Genomic DNA, 19259 nt, shown 5'->3' on the forward strand with positions numbered 1-19259 from the left:
TGGTTTCTGCCCTTCTTGCCTTTCCAGTGCAGAGCAGCAGGGAGTGGGGCCATGCCTCTGAGTGCCATGCTGCTGTAGTGTGTGTATCACAGTCACTCTGAAGGACATTTCCCGGTGTGCTGAATCTCAACGTCTGCCCTGGACAGTGAAACTTGTCCTTTGGCCTTTTGGCCAGCAGTCATCCCAATTGATTCCTGCTGGCCTGTTCCTGCTCTCCTTTTTTCTTGAGGTGTTTTTACAGTGGAACTTGGTGACCCAGATGGAGGATTGAAACAAGCTGTTGTATCCCCTGTCAATCTGTTCTTTGCCTTTCCTCACAGTCGATGACTCCTGGCTGACAGGGACAAGCTGTAGTGTCTGACTGCTTTGTTCTGTTTGACTTGAGGTGCAAGTGTTGACATCTCACCGGGCAGCCTGCGAAGACTTGCAGGGAATGTGTGGCAATGAAGAACCCCAAGTTAGGAGTGAGGCACAGGAACAGTGCCCACCAGAAATGCTCCAGGTCCAGCACATCATGGGCTCTGAACCTGCTGCTGCAGCAGCATCACCTCGAGGAAGCCCTTCTGTGAAACCTGGGAACTCAGGCTCGGGCACATCCCGGGAACAGGAGATTGAGGAGGAGTACCTGGAGCTGCTGGGTACGTCTGGGGTGTTTCTTATCTGAGGGACAGTGTGTTGTGTGCAGGTGTCAGCAGAGCTGTACCCAATGCTCCTCCTGAGCTCGGTGTCACAGGGCCATTTAGGACTCCCCAGAGGCAGTGCTGTGCTCCGAGGCAGCGAGAGAGCTCTGGGTGTTCCTGCTGCCTCTGAGGGCACCTGGGACTGGCTTGGGTTTGCCTGAGCTTCCCTCTCTGCTAAAGGCTGAAGCAGGGATTGTTCTTGGATCAGCAGAAGGCTGTGACCTAGTAAATGATCTAGGCAAGTCCTGTGTGCTAGTGGCCAAACTGAACAGAATTTTTAGCTTCCTAAATTCTCCTTAGACTCCTGACTTGCAACCAGTCATCACAGCAAAAAAACTTCACAGGAATGGACTGACTTTGGAGTTTTGTCTTTTTGGTTGGGGATTTTTTTTCTGGGGGGGTGGGGTGGGATTGCTTTTCTGTTGTTCATTTTTGGTGGGGGTTTTTTGTTGTGTTTTTCTCCATCCTGAAGGAGCCCTTCTACCCCACGTTTTACTGATGTCATTTTTATGACTGTTACTGTTACCACTACTACATCTGCAGTTTATTTTCATGAGAATGGTATATTTTTGTCAATAAGAGAATGCTATCTTTTTGTCAATAAGAACTACTTTGAAAGAACATCAGGTTACAGGACAAATAGAGAGCACAAGGTATTTTCCATGTGCCGCCAAAGAAAAAACAGAGACTTTGATAACAAACTTTATTTAATCTTCTAGTTTTATGCTTATCAAGATGTGTCCAGGAGACACATCCAAGTGGCGTGATCAGATAAAACTGTACTGCAGGCATTTCTCAGGAGAGAGCCTCCAGCCCAGCCATGGTATATCCCTCAGATCCATGGCACTTTTCCATACCTGATTCCCACTCTTTCCCATGACTGTTAGAATCCTACCCATTGGCCCAGGCCCTGCTCAGATCAGTCTCTAGGAAAACACATCAAGCCCTTTGTGATTCTGCAGCACAACCCAATGAATCTACTTCTTGCCCGTAACAGCTGCCAGTGCTGTGCTCTCAGATAAGAGACCTGGTGGGGCTGAGACCAGAGCCCAGTGAATTCTGTGTCTGCCATCACCTGTTGGGACAAAAAGGGCACTGATCTGTGCCTCGGTGTGGCTGATCTCAAAGCCCATCCTGTTGTGTCCTGAATGGGGGTAACAGCTTGTCTGGGGCTCAGGCTCACTCTGGCTTCTTCCCATCAGTGCCTGTCAGTGCTCACGCTTGGGCTTTGCCAGCCTTGTTGTGGTCGCTGCCCTGTCCCTGAGGGCTGGAGTGACTGCAGAGGCTGGAGCCTTCCTTAGCTGGGAGAGGGGCATCTTTGAGCTCAGCCTGCTCACAAACAGGTCAGAGTCCTGATGCCGAAAGCCCCGTCAGGATCGGTTACAGCTGGAGCTGCTCTGGTTTACAAATGGGAAGGCATTCCTTTGGCAAACTGCTGAAAGGTGGGGAAGATGTCCTCCTCTCCTGGGATTGTATGTCCCTGTGCTTTGTTTCCTGTCAAGAGAACTCTTCAAAAGACTGTACAAATCAGTCTCTGTGCTGGCCACCTGTGCTGCAGGGCTGTCTGCCTGGTTGTGGTTGTTGCTACCCAGCCGACCACAAAGGGCTCAGAGCTCCAGGCGCTGGGGCTGCCTTTTGTATCTCCTGGAAGCTGGGATCTCTACTTAAAAGTCAGCATCTTGCATTTTGTTTCCCTCAGGAAGAATGGTGAACACCACTGAAAATCCCCTGATGAAATACAGGCATCTGAATTATATTGGCAGCGGGTGAGTCCAACAGCAGTTACTCCTGCACAACGATGGGCCAGGTGTTTTTGGGGTGGAATGTCTATCCAGCGTGAAGTCAGGACAGCTGCAAAGATGATCACACACTGGGGATAGATTGTCCCATCTCTCAATGCTGCTCAGAATTTGTGAGTGGGCTCAGAAGGCATTGTCAGAGATGCCTTGCTACCGAGGTCTTGCCTGCATCAAGGAACAGGACCTGGAAGGTCTCCTTGTCTCTCAAGTGTGGGACAGCTCTGTGTTAATTTCTTTAGCATTTTTTGTGTATGTCTCAAAATCATACTGGCACACTAATGAAAAGAGAAGAAACTTGCTTGCCTGAAAGAGCAACCTATGCCCTATCAAAGCTGTGAGATAACAGTTGCCAGGAACAATTCTTTCCCCTGGTTTGAAGAGGGAAACACTCTGTGGTCAGGATAGGAACCACACTGTTTAGACAGTGAAACCCAAGAGGAAAGACTTGACTCCCTTTAGAAATTGGACCCCAGTGCTTCAGGAACAGGCCCAGTGCCCATGCACTTGAGAGGAAAATGCATCATCTCCCTTCTGGCAGAGCCCTCCTGCATCCTGCAGGTTTTGACACTACCAGCAGAGATCTCCTGTGTGGGCTGGCTTTCACTGCAAGATCTAAACAGTTTCTGCTTTCTCTGCTTCTGTTTTTTTTTCTAGGACTTTTGGAGATGTTTATAGAGCACTCGACAGTGCCACAGGAGGAGAGGTAAATGTCACCAGCCCCGGCAGGCTCTGCTGCACTCGAGGGCTTTCCCCTCTGGTATGAGCTGTGGCTGGAGCTTTGGGCAGAGCTGTGCTGAAAAGGCACAAGAAGCACAGACTGGTGCCAGCCCACAGAACACATATGGGACTTTGTCCTCCTCAGCTGCCGGAAGGAAGGCACGGAGGGCAGCGGTTCCTTTCAGAGAAGGACGCACTCACTCGCTCTCCATTGCTAAAACAAAGGTGGTGCCTGCGAGCACCTCACTGCTCTTTGGGGCTACAGCTTCAGAGTCCTGAATTCTCATTTCTGGCTGCCAGCAAATCCATCTGAAAGTTACTGGTAGTTCCTTAGCCACCTGCAGTGCTGCACTTGGGAACTGCACGTAGGGAGAGATCTGCAAGGCGTCCTTGAAAGCCCTAAGCCCTGCCCATAGCCCAAGATTTATCCACAGAGTATTAAGTTCTGAGTCCCAAACAAAGCAGCAGAGAGTGTGGTCAGAGGTTTGTGGGTGATAACTGAGACATCGCTGTTACCAAGTGGTCAAGGCAAAATGTCAGTGGCCCCACGTGTCCTGTAACTGGCTCCCAAGGGAGCAGAGAAATGGGCTGTTGGAATGTCAGTTCCTGATTACTGCAGTGCCTAATCACAAGGCAGTTTGGCACAGCTCAGCTGTGTCATTGCAAAATCACTTGCTCCACGTGCCTTGTGGTCTCGTGCCACCAACCCCTCAAGTTACTGATTTTCAATGTCATTTTAGGTGGCAATAAAAAAAATAAATCTTCAAGGAGTGAGGAGGAAGGAGCTAACCTTTAATGAAATAATGATCATGAAAAGGTATAGGAGTCCCAATGTTGTGAATTATTTAGACAGGTGAGAGGTCATGGTCTTATCCCATGGATGTGTGTTTACATAAAGCAAACATGAGAGGTTAAAAACCCACTTTGGTCAGTGGCAGCAAGTAAAGCTGTTAATTTATATTTATTCATATTTCTCTACTCATCTCCAATGGATGAGAAGAGAGTGCATCTTGTCTGCATGAGTCTTCCCTGGCACACCTAGTTTGATAATTACTCCAAAATTATTCAAAACCTGGATCAGCTGTATCTTCCTAACTCAATGGCCTCAAAGTTCACTGCCTCCACATTTATTTGGGATTGATTTTTTAAAGTTTCTTAAGTGCAGATGAACCATCCTAAAGTGGATTTCCCTTGGATTGTTGCCCCTCTTTGCCATTGCTATGCATGCCAGGAAGACTAGGTGCTTATTTCCAGAAACACCATGCCTGGCATGTTTTATATCTGGGCTGTTTCTAAACTGCACTTTTCATTTGCTGCCCATCTAAGACATCTCCTTTTTCACAGATGTGTCTTTCTCTATGAGACTGCACAGATTGCAAATAATGCACAGCCAAGAGGGAATGTCTATTCCTTTGATTCTGTCCTTGTCACAAAGGCATCTGGAAATAAGAAACCTGGAAGCAAAAAATCAACGTAGCCATGCATGTTCATCTCTACCCCCTTGTTTCCTTCTTTCAGCTACCTTCTGGGCGAGGAACTCTTGCTGGTTATAGAGTACATGGATGGAGGTGTCCTGAGCGACATCGTCAGCCAGACCTGCCTGTCTGAAGATGAGATGGCAGCCATCAGTCGGGAGGTCAGCAATCCCAGCTGTGTTTCCAAGGCCTTGGGCAGGATTGTCTGGGAAACAGGGGCTCAGAACAGGAGAGGTTTCCTGTGCCGAGCTTTGTTTCTGTGTTGCTGGTATGCTATGGGCAAGTAAAAGCATCTCAAGTGAAAGGCCTGCCAGTGCCCCTGCACTCCCTGTACTCAGTGCCAGTACTCTTATCTCCTGCTGTTGTATTCTCGCTCTGTCTCTTGTATTTGTAGTTGCTGTTCTCCACCTTGCCTCTCTAAATGTTTGCCTGGAGTCTGTCTTCACTGCATTCCTTGCCTGTAAAAGCAAAGGTGCTGGTGGCAGGATTTGAAACAAACAGCAAAGAAAGAAGAGAGAGACTCGTTTCTCTCAATGCTCAGCTAAAAAGGATAGGAGTGCAGCCAGAATGCTCTTTGCTTCTGAGCACATGCGCTGCAGCAGGAGTCATCCTGGCTGGTTGGCAGGGGACAGCCTACAACAGCAGGTGCTGTTGCTCTTTCAAAAGCTGACGTGCCTTTCCTCAGAAAGGTCCTGCTCTGCAAGTGTTGGAGCAGCAAGCTCTTCCTCTCAGTGGCCATGACTGTTCTGCCATTACTCCCCATTCCCCTGGAGAGGGAATCTTTTAGATTCTTTGTTTCCTTTCTTGTGTGATGAAATCACATCACTCATTTTTGCCCTTCTGTTTCTGTTTTCTCGCTCAGTGCCTGCAAGGACTGGATTTTCTTCATTCAAATGATGTGGTCCATCGAGACGTGAAGAGTGACAACATCCTTCTCAGAACGGACGGTTCTGTCAAACTGGGTCAGTATATTCTTGGTCAGGTGCAGCTTTCCAGGGATGTAGGTGTGGGGCTTCTTGGCGTGACTGCCAGCTCCCCAAAAATGGTGCTGGTGGCAGTGCAGGGACCCCTGCTGCGAGCTGAGGGCACAGTTGCAACGTGCACAGAGGTAGAAGGAGCCACAAGCAGTCAAGAGTGGCCTTGCTCTGTGTGGGTCCCTTCCAGAGGGAGGGAGTTACAAGTCTAAAGTTTCCAAAGAACAAAAGCCACTGCTAGAGGCAGTGTAAAACATGGGGGGATTTTTAAAGTCGCCAATGCCAGGAGATTCAACAGAGCAATTTCAAACTTCTACTGGGGAATTCTTTTGCTTGCTTTCCTAATTGCACAGAATTCAGATAAAACCAGTATTTTGTTTTCTCCTCAGCTGATTTTGGCCTCGCTACTCAGCTCACCCCTGAGCAGAGCAGACGGTGCTCGGTAACCGGGACTCCTTGGTGGATGGCGCCTGAAGTGGTGACAGGTCAACCATATGGCCCCAAAGTGGACATATGGTCTTTTGGAATTGTGGGAATTGAAATGATAGAACAAGAACCTCCTTACTTGGGCGAAAGTTCTGGCACGGTAAGGAGCAAATACTCACTGATCCCACGGTCTTTCTCACCTGTCCCATGTCCTGTGTGCCACTGGACAAAATCCCATTGCCATCTGCTCGAACTACTTCCACCGAGGTCCCCTCCTACAAATGTCCCTGCAACACATCAGCATCTGCTGTGCTTTTGGTTGCATCAGTGGGGGAACTCAAGCCTTACCACATGCAAACAAACTCCAAACAAACTCCATTCTCACTCAACACTTTCCTTTGGGTTAGTGGTTCCAGTTCTTTTGTCTGTGTAGATGGCCTTAATAACAGGGAAAAAGCATCTTAAAAGTGTTGTTATCTTTCCAGAAATGAAGGAAGGAAACCCAAACCCAACAAAGTTTCTAAAACCGTGGTCTTTAGAGAGGAACCTAACCCTGTGTGCAGTTTCCTCTCACTGGAAAATATGGGCATGAGGGTGTAATGCACAGTCTCTTCTGCTTCTTGTGCAGTGCTGCTGAAACACTCAGTGACCGTGTTTCTCTCCTAGCCCAAGCAACATTCTGCACGTCACCAAGGCAGAGCCTGGTGATGTGGAGAGCCTGCCAAAACCTCCTGTTTCTTTCCTGGCACTTTCTGGCATGGGCCTACCATTAATGCATTGACTTGAGCAGCCAAATGACTAGAGGGTGTCCATAGGGATGGAACCTCTCCTTCTTCTGACCTAGAAAATTTTTCTTTGGCTGCAAAAATGGGAAGCTGAAATTTTCAGACTGCTGAGAGACAGAGCTGCAAGTGGCTCCTGTGTGCCCAAGCAGGCATTTTCATCCCAATACATCCCAATAAGGCATCTTAATGTGTCTGTGTTGAAGAGGAGATTGTCAATGTTTGTTTCCCTGCCTGGGTATTAACTGATGGATTTCCTTTCTTTTCTTCCAATTCCCATTGTTTTCAAGAACAGCACAAAAAGCTTGATGAGTTTTGTTCTAGGGCACGTGCGCTTAAAGGACCAACTAGCACTGCAGAGATGCCTTTCATGTACTAACCCTTGAAATTAGTTAGTATAGCAAAGTCCCTCTTCCAAAAACCATCTCAAGCTGGCATGAATCCTCAGAGAAGCAAATGTCCTTTTGCTGATGTAGTTCCCACTAACTAGGTCAGGCAATGAAATCAGCTGCCAAGGCAAGATCTGCAGGATGGTGGAAAAGCTGTGGCTGCATCGGGGTTTGGGTTTTTGGTTGGTAAAGGAAAGTCATCTCTGGGTCTGTGCCAGGGCAGAAACTGCCACTGAAGAACAGAGGTTAAACAAAGGGATCTGGGAGAGCCTTAGAGATGTGAAAGCAGGAGGTGGAGCCTGGTGTCTCCTTTCTCTCCAGGCTACATACCTGATAGCCACAGTAGGGACTCCACAGCTGCGGCAGCCCAAGCTCCTCTCGGCTTTGCTGCGTGACTTCCTGAGCTGCTGCCTGCAGACAGACGAGGAGCAGCGCTGGTCTGCCAAGGAGCTCCTGCAGGTAAAATGTGAAGGGGCTGCAGGTGAAACAGGCTCTGAGGGATGGGCTCCTCCTCCACTCAAGCCCAAGGCAGCAGATGAGCCCCCTTCCTCCTCACCTCCACTCTTGCTGCTCTTCAAATGAAAATGGTGAGGAATCCTAGACTGGGCTGGGCTGGCAGGGCCCTGTAAATGTCCTCTGGTGCAAGTGTCCTGCAATGAGCAGGGACATCTTTAAAGAGATCGGGTTGCTCAGAGCCCGTTGCCACCGGAGCCGGAATGGTTGCAGGGATGGGGCACCTACAAGCTCTTGGGGCAAGCTGTGCCAGTGTGGCACCATGCTCTGAGTACACAAGTTCTTCCTTAGACCTACTCTGATAAGATGCCCTTAGTGTTTAAAAAGATTTGTCCATATCCTATTGTAACTGGCCCTGTTAAAAAAGATGTCCTGTTTTTTCTTCAAAGCCACTGTGAAGTCTTGGAAAGTGGCAATAAAGTCTCCCTGGGGCCTGTCCTTCACAAAACTGAATAACTCCAGCTCCCTCTGCATTTCCTGTGAGGAGAGGTGCTCTGTCCTCTGACTGTGTCTGTTGCCCTCTCTTGTGATTTGGTGGAGTATTCAGTTTTATGTAATGGCAAAAGAATTGAAGTAGAGCAATGCAGGGTACAGAGACATGAAATGGTGGTGGAGGAACCCAAGGAAGCCAGTCCCAGCCTAGGGGTCAGAGATTTGGCTGTGGGCAGGAGGGGCTGTGGGGGGCTCACTCTGAGGGGCCCTGGTTTGTGCCCCCCAGCCCACCCTCAGAGGTTTCTGCCATGCAAACAGGGACAGCTGGGAGGGACTTGTCCCAGCCCCATCTGCTGCCTGGCACGCTCAAGCAGACGGGAACTGTGCCAGGGTTACTGCCAGGTTGTGTGGCAGAGAGGGAACTGCAGGGCCCAGTGCCACTGGGCTGGCCCTACTGGGAAGGAAGGTGCCATCCAGCACATGAGGGGCAGGGCATGGAAAGGCAGACACTGCTTTCTGTCCCTGTGGCAATCAGCACAGTGCCTGTCTTTCAAAGAGAGGGACCAATGAGAGGCTTTGGAGTTTCCTGAAAAGAAGAAAAGCACCATTTCTAGAGCACTGGCAGGGCTAAAATCTCAGCAAGATGAAGACACCTGTATAAATGGATGAGTGGGATTCTGGGCCAGGTTTGCCTGTGATGGCAAAGTCTGCACATAAAGATGGAGGTGTAGACAGTCCCATTGTTCCTCTTCCTGCATCCTTCTAGGAGCAGGAGGAATCCTGTGAAGCACTGAGCTTGGAAAGTCATGGTTCATTGTTTTTTGTTGATCTGTTTTTTTTCCCTTTGGGCAGCATCCATTTGTAAGATTTGCTGAGCCTGCGTCCAGCCTGGTGCCACTGATTGTTTCAGTGAAGAAGAGGAAGGAGACAAGAATGTGATAATCACATCAGGACCATTTATTCCTCAATCAGTTTAGAGTAGGATTGTAGGGTAGGATTAGGATTAGGATTAGGATTAGGATTAGATTAAGGATAAGGATAAGGATAAGGATAAGGATAAGGATAAGGATAAGGATAAGGATAAGGATAAGGATAAGGATAAGGATAAGGATAAGGATAAGGATAAGGATAAGGATAAGGATTAAGAGGAGGATGAGGATAAGGATAAGGATAAGGATAAGGATAAGGATAAGGATAAGGATAAGGATAAGGATAAGGATAAGGATAAGGATAAGGATAAGGATTAGGGTTAAGGTAAGGGTTAGGGTTAGAGTAGGATTGTCTAATAGGACTGCAGAGTAGGATTGAAAATCAATAAAGTTTCTGAAACCACAACTCACCTTGAAGATTCCCTTCCTTCTCACTCTGCGAATAAACTCGAGAATTCCTTCTGAATTGTCTGTTGTTTCTTAAAGGTGGAAAGTGAAACAGTGTCTTTGGCATGGTGTGAAAGTGGGGAAGGATGTTCTTCATTCATCCTCTCCAGACCACACTGCCTTTGGAATATGGCCCACTGGTCTGTTTTTGGCCATCTTTGGTACTTCTATTTTAGGCAGAAAGGGCAATGGCATTTGAAGGCAAAAGCACAGGAAGAATGGGGCAGCCCAAACATCTTATACAGATGCAGGCCTTCAGCTGTGACTGGAGAGCATTGGGGCTCCCTAAATGCAATAATCTCTTTGGCTGGAGGAGAGCCTTGCTCAAGTGAGAAAGCAGAAAGATCAGAGAGGGTGCTCGGGAAGGTCTCCTGTGGTGCAGAGCTGTCAGCGCCTGTGAGGTGAGAGCGGGCCCGGCCTTGCCCAGGCTGGAGCCCCAGCAGAGCCCCGGTAAAGGCCGGAGCAGCCTGAGCCCTAGCAGAGGCAGGCTGGAAGGAGGCCCTTGGAGCTGCAAGAGGCAGCAGCCGGGCCCTGGGTGCCTCTTGCTGGGAGCGGGCGAATCCTCTGCTCTCAGAGCCCAGGTGGCAGCTGGCTGCTGCCGAGGGGAAGCGCAGCCGTGCTGGGCACAGCCCGGCCTGGAGGCCATGGCCGTCTGGAGTGTGCCCAGGAGCAGAGAAAGGCCAAGGGCAGCTGCAGGCCGCTGGGCTGCCTGAGGATTCCTCCTCTTCTGCCGGCTGCCCTGCAACTCTTGGCAAAGGCCAGCAGTGTGTGCAGCACTCTGGGCACCGGGGCAGGGAGCCGGGCTGCTCGGCAGGCTGGAGCACAGGGCAGCTCCTTCAGGCCCTGCACTTGTGCCAGGGGAAGCGAGGCCAGCGTGAGGCAGGGACAGCTTGGCAGGGCCCATCTGCATGAGCCAGCGCCTAACGCAGCTCTGGGAGGAAGCGCCTGCAACCCTGCAGTTCTGCACTGAGCCAGAGCAAAGGTGTGAGATGCAGAGTGTTTGGCAGAAATATTCAGGCCCACCAGGCCAGCCTGCTTTGTGCTCTGTGGCACACAGCAAGCGCTGTGCAATGCAGCTCTGAGCTGCTGGGAGAGAGGCACATCAGGGATGTGCCTGAGGCTTGTGCTTGAGGAGTGAACTGATTTGGAAGGGGGCAGAAGGGTTTCAGCAGGCAATTTGCGTTTTCTTCATTAATTTCTGAAAGAAAGTCATAATGTGTTGCACACAGGTAGGGTTATTAGAAAAGAAAGGCCTTATAAAATCAGGCCTACCTATTGTTATGTTTGCCCAATTATCCCGTCATAAAAAAAACCCCAAACAATATTAAAAGTAGTAGCAATTTTAATTGAATATTTAAAATATAAAAATATAAAATTGGATAGAATAGAATTTGATTAAAATAAGGGATAATTTGTTTCTAATAATAGCGCATAAGCAACAGATAACTGCGGGGTACGGAGTGCAGGCCTCTGGGACCCTTGCCACATCACATACAAGCTTGCCAAGTGAATATTCATCCTTATATACCATGTGTCAATGCCGTCTCCTCCCATTTTCGATTCTTCACACTTCTACCTCTACCCTCATCATCACCTTTACCATCCATATGCCACCACTTGGTTGGTGGTCGCACAAGTCTTTGGGGGTCATCTGATGAAGATTTTGTAGTCCTCCTCTGTGTCCTTTAATTAACCTTTGGGTTACACCAAGCCAATACAATGTAAGCCAAAACTAACATAATTACTACATCTGAGTATTGTGGAGAGTTTTGTCAAAGAGTGGCTTGAGGAGAGAGGACACAGCCGAATTAATTTGGTAAAGATGTCCTAACTAGGGACGAGGCCTTTTTGCAGGCAGGTGTCTGTTGGAAATTTAGCTGACTAGAGAATGGAAAAGTACAAGACTGTGGCTAATTCCAAATCTTGCACCTGCAAGATAACGTGTCCTTGGGCCTAGCTGAGTATGATAAAGAAATGGACAGCGAGACGTGAGAAGTAGAGAACGTAGGCCCAAAGGAATGAGGAAGAGCTGATGGTATAGTTTAACCAATAGATTGCTTGGCTTACAGAATATTCATAAGCTTATTATTTGCTGTATAAGTGTTTGATGCTTTCTTCAATAAACTGGACCTGTGATGAACCATCTGGTGTCCTGGTCTCCTTCCTTCGACAGAGTATCAAGGCAATAAATCCCTTATAATTAGCATTTTCCTGGGACACAACCAGAGAGTTCCTTCTTTGTTAATTTTTAGCAACCATTATCTCTTGCTTTCCTCCTGTTCCTGAACATCTGCGGGGGGGGGGGGGGGGGCATGGTGCCCCTCCTCTCCCTTTTTCTTCGGCATTACTAATTTTACCTGTTTTAATATTTACAAATATTAATTACTGTATCAATATTGATTCTTGTTTCAATTGTTATCAGCACGAATCATACCTATTTACCACACTGTGGTAAATTCCCAGCTGGCCTGTTCCATCTTCTACGTGCAGCCAGCTAACTTCCCATGGGAATAGTCATGAGTGCAGTTAGCACAAGCTATTGTGCTAAGAAAACTGTTTGCATCTGTAATAAACAAGAAACCTGTCCCATGAGCATCCACGAAAGAAAAATGTAATCACCTGAGTAACAGTGAGTCTTAAAAAGAGAGAGTCTTAACATGTACACACTAATACACCTTCTAAGCAATAAATTGTGTGGCAAGGAAACTACCAGCCAGTTGAAGTTGAACACAAGTCTGTGAAAACAGTATAAAAATGAGTTATGTGAATAAAGAATTGGCTTTTCCTGCATGAAGAAACTGAGTCCCGGCTGCTTTATTGACACAGCAATGTGGCTTCACTCAGCAAGAGCACCTGCAAGGGCGTATTGATGAAACACTGGTGTTTGATTCTCAGAATAGGAAGGAGAGGCATTTAGTCTAACAAACAGGGCATAGTCTTTTGAATTCCTTTAGCTTTAACAGGAGTGCTGAACCATGTATTCCCCCACTGCAGTGCTTACTGTGTGCAAGTGGCTATCTTGGCCTTGAGAATAAGGAGAGTGGTCCTGCTAAGAAGGTAGCTGAAATGCATTCAAAAGGAAGAAAGTGTTTTAGGAGGCTCTTGACCACCAAAGGAGAGTTTGAGGAATGGGAATATTTCCCAAATGACTGTGTCAGGAACTGGAGTCATGTCCCAGGCCTTGCCATATTTGATCCATGTTTGAGCAGGTTGACAAGACAATGAAGAAAAGTGTCTTGTTTAGCAGGTGGGACCATGACCCTTGAAAGAGAAACAATGGATTGGTCAATGGGTGAGCAGTCAAGCTTTGAAAGGAGAACAATGCACAATGCAGCCCTTGGTGGCAGGGAGTCATGGAGTCATCCTGAGCCATCATGGCCTCATCTCACACGCCAGGCATGTGTGAGCTGCTGCTCTAACTCCTGCTGTAAAATTCCACTCCTGAGCAGGAGATACAAGGCCTAGTTCTGGGCTGAAGGGTTGAGAAGGACGAGATGCACAGCGTTTTGATCCAGGGGATGTCCTGGAAGTGCACTGCCTACCTGCCCCTGCTGCCGAGCACCACGCTCCAACTCCTTCTCCTGTTCAGTGGATTTTTGGGAATCCAGAGGTCAGTATGTATTATATGCTACTGCAACTAATGGAATGAATTTGCTTTGCAAGCCCAGTTTTGTCCTGGGTTATTTTGTGCATGGGTCACCTGAACCTGTGACAATGACCAGCAGGGAGCCACAGGACACTCCTACTCTGATGTCAATAAATTCTGAGAAGTGACTGAAATATGTCAAAAAATTGGAGGTAATGTTTAGCCAGTAAGTTTCAGCGAAGTATTGAATATGTCTTAGTTCCATGGATACAAACTACTAGGTGAGATTGCTGGGTGTGCAGGGCTTAGGGAAGTGATTCCCTGTGCACCCAGCACTGAAATCAAGTAATGCCTCCTTTCTAACCCTGAGCTGGCAGCAGGGATCAGGCCTTGCTTGGTCACTTTCATTTTGACAACTTCTGTTAGCGACTAAGAAAGGTCCAAATGAAACCTCCTCCAGCTGTTTTCCTCTGGTTGATCTTTTTAGGCACCAAAGCTCTGTTCCACGGGTGGCCTGGGTGTGTGCAGAGCAATGCAGCCCCCACAAAGCCCTTGGTTTCCCCACGAGTTGCCAGTTTGACTGCTTCCAAAGGGGAAGAAAGGCAGAGATGTACATCCACAGGAGTCCTGGCCATGTCCAATAAAGGTGCAAATATGTGGGGAGATTTGTTAGCAATTATTTCAGCTGTTATGCCAAGCCAGTGCCTTCTCTCCTGCTTCTGTGCATTATAGGTGAGTAATGTAATAGTTGGCTCTCACAATTAAGAGATAGATATTATGTGGAGAGATATTATGTTCAAATGTAAAGTGCTGTTATTGTAATATGTCCTCCCATAGTCCTCTTTCTTATCCCCCTTGTAACAGTCTTGGTAGTCAGGGCATTTGGGGAGGGCTGGCTTGTGACCAGCAGGCGGGGTGTAACAAAAATTGACCTCCAATCAAGATGCAAGAAAGTAATCTCCACCACTGGACGGCAGAGAAAGAATTGACTGACAAAACATTGGGAGGGGCTAAAGGTAAAAAAGCAGAGTATCCCTTTTGTAGATGAGCATGTGGCTGCTAATTATGGAGACTTCCCAGTGCTGCAATCTTTCCTTTTACAGTCTTTTCTTAAGGTTTAATAAACTTTTAAAAACTTAAAGGTTGCCACCTTCTCGTAGTGACATCAGAAGGTTGCCTTGGTGCACGGAAGCCCTGAGTGCCAGAGCCCACTCCTATCTGCCTGACTGGGGTGTCCAGGGCACCTACACTGGAGCGCGGATACTTGCATGTATATACCTAGCTGCCCCTGTGGCTACAGACACCCCCTTTTTAGCTGAACGCCTTGACAGCAGCTTTACCAAACCAGTGGCATCCTAATGCTCTTTCTGTTTCAAAATCAGAAACTCAGTCACTAAGAAAGAGCAGGAAGACATACAAAAGCCAGGTAAGGATACACCCTAACCTAAGTAGAGAGGAAACATCTACTTACTTGTGAAATGTGTCATAAAATAGGCACCATAAGTAATGCCATAGGCAGAGAAAAGCAAAGGAGCAATTCACTCAATCATTTTAACACTGCCCTGCAAGTTTGCAGGCTGTGCTCACACAGTGGAAAAAGCAAGGCTCCTGTGAGTGTGCAACAGCCCACTGACAATTGCCTCAATCAGAGGGAATAGAATTAGAATGATTGTGAAGTATGTGAATGAGGCTAGTTGGCCAATGATGATGAAGAGGTGTCCTACTGGCTGGCTGCCTACTCAGGTTAGGATGAGGACATTGGCGACTAGGGTTCAGAATAGGATTTGTGATAGGGGGCAGAAGGGTATTGATCATAGTTTTGATGTATGTAGTAGTGGGGTGAGGAATACGACCAGGATTGAGGCGGCTAGAGCTAGTACGCCTCCTAGTTTGTTTGGGGTGGATCAGAGGATGGCGTAAGCAAATAGGAAATATCACTCGGGTTTGATGTGAGGAGGGGTGACTAGCGGGTTGGCTGGGGTGAAGTTTTCTGGGTCACCTAGGAGGCTGGGGGAGAATAGGGCTAGTGAGATGAGTAGGAAGAGCATTAGTACGAATCCTAGGATGTCTTTGATGGTGTAGTATGGGTGGAAGGGGATCTTGTCACAGTCTGTGGGAATGCCTAGCAGGTTGTTTGAGGCTGTTTCGTGGAGAAAGGTGAGATGGACGAGAGTAAGGCCTACGATGATGAAGGGAAGGAGGTAGTGGAGAGCGAAGAATCGGGTCAGTGTGGGGTTGTCGACAGAGAACCCTCCTCAGGCTCATTTGACTAGTGTTTGCCCGATGTAAGGGATGGCTGACAATAGGTTTGTGATTACAGTAGCTCCTCAGAATGATATTTGGCCTCATGGTAGGATGTATCCTACGAAGGCGGTTGCTATGAGGGTTAGGAGGAGGATGACTCCAATGTTTCAAGTTTCTTTGTTTAGGTATAAGCCGTAGTAGAGTCCTCAGCCGATGTGTGGGTAGATGCAGATGAAGAAGAAGGAGGCTCCGTTTGCGTGGAGGTTGCAGATGAGTCAGCCAAATTGTACGTCTCGGCATATGTGAGCGACAGAGGAGAAGGCTAGATGGGTATCTGCTGTGTAGTGCATAGCTAGCAGAAGACCTGTGACGAGTTGAGTAATTAAGCAAACGCCTACTAGAGACCCAAAGTTTCATCATGTTGAGATGTTTGATGGTCGATTAGGGCGTTGTTGATGATTTTGAGGATTTGGTGGTTTTTACGAAGGTTGAGGGCCATTGGTTATTTCTGTATGTGGCTACGAGGATGATGAGAATGGATAAGGCGAATGATCCTAAGTAAGCTTTGATTAGGCCTGAGTGGAGGTGGTGGCAGTTTTGGTTGCTGTAAGTTGTAGGCTGGCTAGCCTCTCTGGACCTACTATTTTGTATCAGGAGAGGTCAATTAGGTGTGATGCGATGTTCTGTCCTCCTTTGAGGAAGTTGGTTATACTTAGGCGGTGGGATAGGGGGTTAAAGTATCCTAGGGATGTTGAGAAGTTTGTGAAGGGGGCTTGTTTTGTGAGGATGAGAAAGCTTTAGCTTGGACAACAGGAGCAGGAGCCTCGTGAGGGGCCTTCAGCATCTCCTCAGTGCATCCAAATATTTGAGCCACTTTTGGAAATGACTTTTCCCCCTTTTTTTTTCTTGGGTATATATATTTTTGTTTGTTTGTTTGTTTGTTTGTTTGCTTGGAGGAAGAGGCTGTTCATTTTCTTCTTCTCCCAGCTGAAGTTCTTTTCATCATTATTTTCTGCCCTTTTATAGCACTGGGACTGGGTCTGCTAGAATTTTAATTTCCAAGGTATCACTTCTGGAGAATGCAGAAGTTTTGCATGAGAACACATCATTCTGTGCAGGGACCTTGGTGCAGAAGGAACTGTTGTGGTTCCAGGCCAGCCAGTATGGCCTTATACATCACTTTGAGCTTAGTAGTGCCCATGCCTTTTTGCAGCCCAGGGAATCAGTGTGTGTTGTGTTTGGGAATTGAGCAGGAGGTCAACGCCCTTGCATTCCAGCTGCTCCTCAGAGGTCACAGGAGCTGGAAGGGGCTGGGCTGCATTTCTGATTCCAGCCAGTTTAGCTCCACCAGTGTGGTCGAGTCCAAGAGAAGAACTTGCCTGAGCACACATGCACAAAGAGTGCAATTCCCAGTGCAATGCTCTGGGTCTGATCCCTTTCTGTAAGGACCTACATGCTCCACATTCCCCAAGAGTGTGCTTTTTTGAAGCAACAGGAGAGCAATCTCAGGATTGTAGTTGAGTGTGGCACTGCTACCAAGTTCTGATATCTGTAGCAACAGAGAGGACAGTAAAGAGAGATTTCAGTAATGAAATCTATCTGTCTATCTATCTATCTATCTATCTATCTATCTATCTATCTATCTATCTATCTATCTATCTATCTATCTATCATTTACATAATTGAATCTTCCTGGCTCTGGTCCAAGGCAGTTGGAGGTGCAAAGCTCACCTAAAGCATCCCTTTCTGGAGAGGATTTAAGACATGTTCCCTCGACCAATTTTGAGCAGGCAGAGATGTTTTCCCCTCCAGATATGGTGGTTTTTTTTCCCCTCAGAGTTGCTTCCCTCCTCCAGCCTCTTCTGCCCTCAACTCCCCAGTTAATTCTTTAAATTTCTGCCTGTCCTAGAGAGGTGCAACAATTCCATGTTTAGGTGGTGTTTGGTGACTCTGGTCACACATGCATTATGTGACACATGGTTTCCTTCACTGGCATCCCCAGGGCTGTGTAAGTGCATTCGTTCATGGGGCCTTAGGAGAGTCTTCTCTTTCCCTCAGCAGCAGCAGCAGGGAGCAGTGGCAGCGTCAGGACGAGGAGGAGGTGGCTGCCCTGGCCCTTTGCTCCCGGGCCCCAGGCCAGGAGGGCTCTGGCTGCAGCAGGGCGCTCTTTGGGCAGCCCCTGGCAGCCTCTGCACGGAGCACGGCACGCTGTCTCGTCCTGCTGGTGCCACTTTTCTTCAGCAATACCCTAGCTCCTCTTCACAAGGAAAAAACTCCAGCAATCTAAAAAGAGATCATTCAAGTACAGTTCTACCTGCCTTTGTATTGTAGTTCAGGGCATGTGATTTTTTGTCTATAATTTCATGATTTTTATGAAAACATGCATTCATATCTGCACATTTTTGTGGTTTTAATTATTCATATACCTAAACACTGTGTTTTAAACCCTTGATTTAATTTTCAGGTAGTATATTTTAAAATGTCACAAAACAACACCTTTTGGGTAGTTTTTCTCACTCTTAAAAAAAAACCCATAAGCCATTTTAGTCTCTGTCTCTCCAAGTTGGTTCATATTGGTCTATTTTAAATCAGAGCTGCAATACTTTTATAGGATTTAGAGAGGTCCAATGAAATGCACACCAGTGATTCCTCTTGTGGAATATCATGGCCCTACCATAAAGCCTCTATTTACTTTTTTTTTCTCTCATTAGCTCAACTGCAAGCACATGTTTAGTTGCAAACTTACACAAGATGAGCAAAATCAAAATGATGTGATGGGCCTTTGGGAGCTCCTTGTTGATCTTTCTGCTTCTTCAGCTGAGCAAAGATCTGATCCAGGGAAAGAGATTGCACTTAGTGCTATACAACCATTTGGCTGGAACTCTGCTGATTTCTAGGAACAGCTGGAGGCCTCTATCTCCCCAGGATGTTTTGGCTGAGCCAAGCTTTGCTGGGTTTTGGCTGCAAATACCATTGCCCTTGCTTTCTTATATCCACAAGTACCATGGCTGGGCAAAAACTGCCACATGGGCCATCTTCCAAAGGCATTTTGGTCTGGAGTTTGTGAATGAACAAGAGCCTCATCCACTTCCAAAGCACATGAAAAAAATCATGAAAGAGAACCTCCCATCCTTAATGAACAACTGACAATTCACAAGTGGATCTAGAGCTTCTTTACGCAATGAAAAGGAAGGCAATCTTCCAATGGAGTTGTGCTTTCACGAGTTTTTCTTCTGACTCCCACTCCCAGCTGGCACTGGAAAAAGTCACATCTCTGCAAGCGTCAGTGTCTTCTGTCTGCCATCAGTTGTTTTGCTGCAACAATCAGAACAGGCATCAGGCTGAAGAGAGGCTCAGCTGATGCTAGCAACAGGAGCTGCCCCAAGGAGAAAAAAGACATGAACTTTTACCTCCCAAACCCATCTCCCCAGAGGCTCAAGCAGGATTCATCTGGTTCCCAGAAATACAAAGAAATAGGGCTGAGAAGACCCTTTGCAGCTATGTGTTCATGCCCAAGACTTTGCTGATGCCATTTGGGTTTTGCCTTTTTTCTTTTCTGTCTTTTCTGTATTCCTTGCACATCAATTTAGAGCTCTGTAGGCTACTCGATTTGTGACTACTTTTCCCAGTCCTCTTCTATGGATTTTGCCGAAGCAGTAAGACAAATTTCCAGAGCTCCAAGCGCCAGGGGGTAGAAGGCCCCAGTGGTATCTTGGTTCTTCCTGGGACAGACCCCTGCAGGGAGCTGGTGGACTCACCATCCATGCAAGCCTTTAAAAGAAGACTGGATGGGGCACTCGGTGCCGTGCTTTAGTTGAGGTATTAGGCCATAGTTTGGACTCGATAATTTTTAAAGTGTCTGTCTT

General features: G+C 47.4%; 1 long non-coding RNA gene and 1 pseudogene across 1 annotated transcript; one reads left to right on the plus strand and one right to left on the minus strand.

Annotated features, from left to right (window-relative positions):
* Positions 1-5397: 5397 nt before the first annotated feature.
* On the plus strand, positions 5398-7642 carry LOC134420496 (uncharacterized). Its single transcript, XR_010028367.1, has 3 exons — positions 5398-5633; positions 6035-6231; positions 7564-7642. It is a non-coding gene; the product is annotated as an uncharacterized LOC134420496 (long non-coding RNA).
* Positions 7643-14774: 7132 nt separating this feature from the next.
* LOC134420497 (cytochrome b-like) lies at positions 14775-15892 on the minus strand (annotated as a pseudogene).
* Between the last annotated feature and the right edge of the window lie 3367 nt (positions 15893-19259).

Source organism: Melospiza melodia, chromosome 7 (assembly GCF_035770615.1).
Source record: "Melospiza melodia melodia isolate bMelMel2 chromosome 7, bMelMel2.pri, whole genome shotgun sequence".
Lineage (NCBI taxonomy): Eukaryota > Metazoa > Chordata > Aves > Passeriformes > Passerellidae > Melospiza > Melospiza melodia.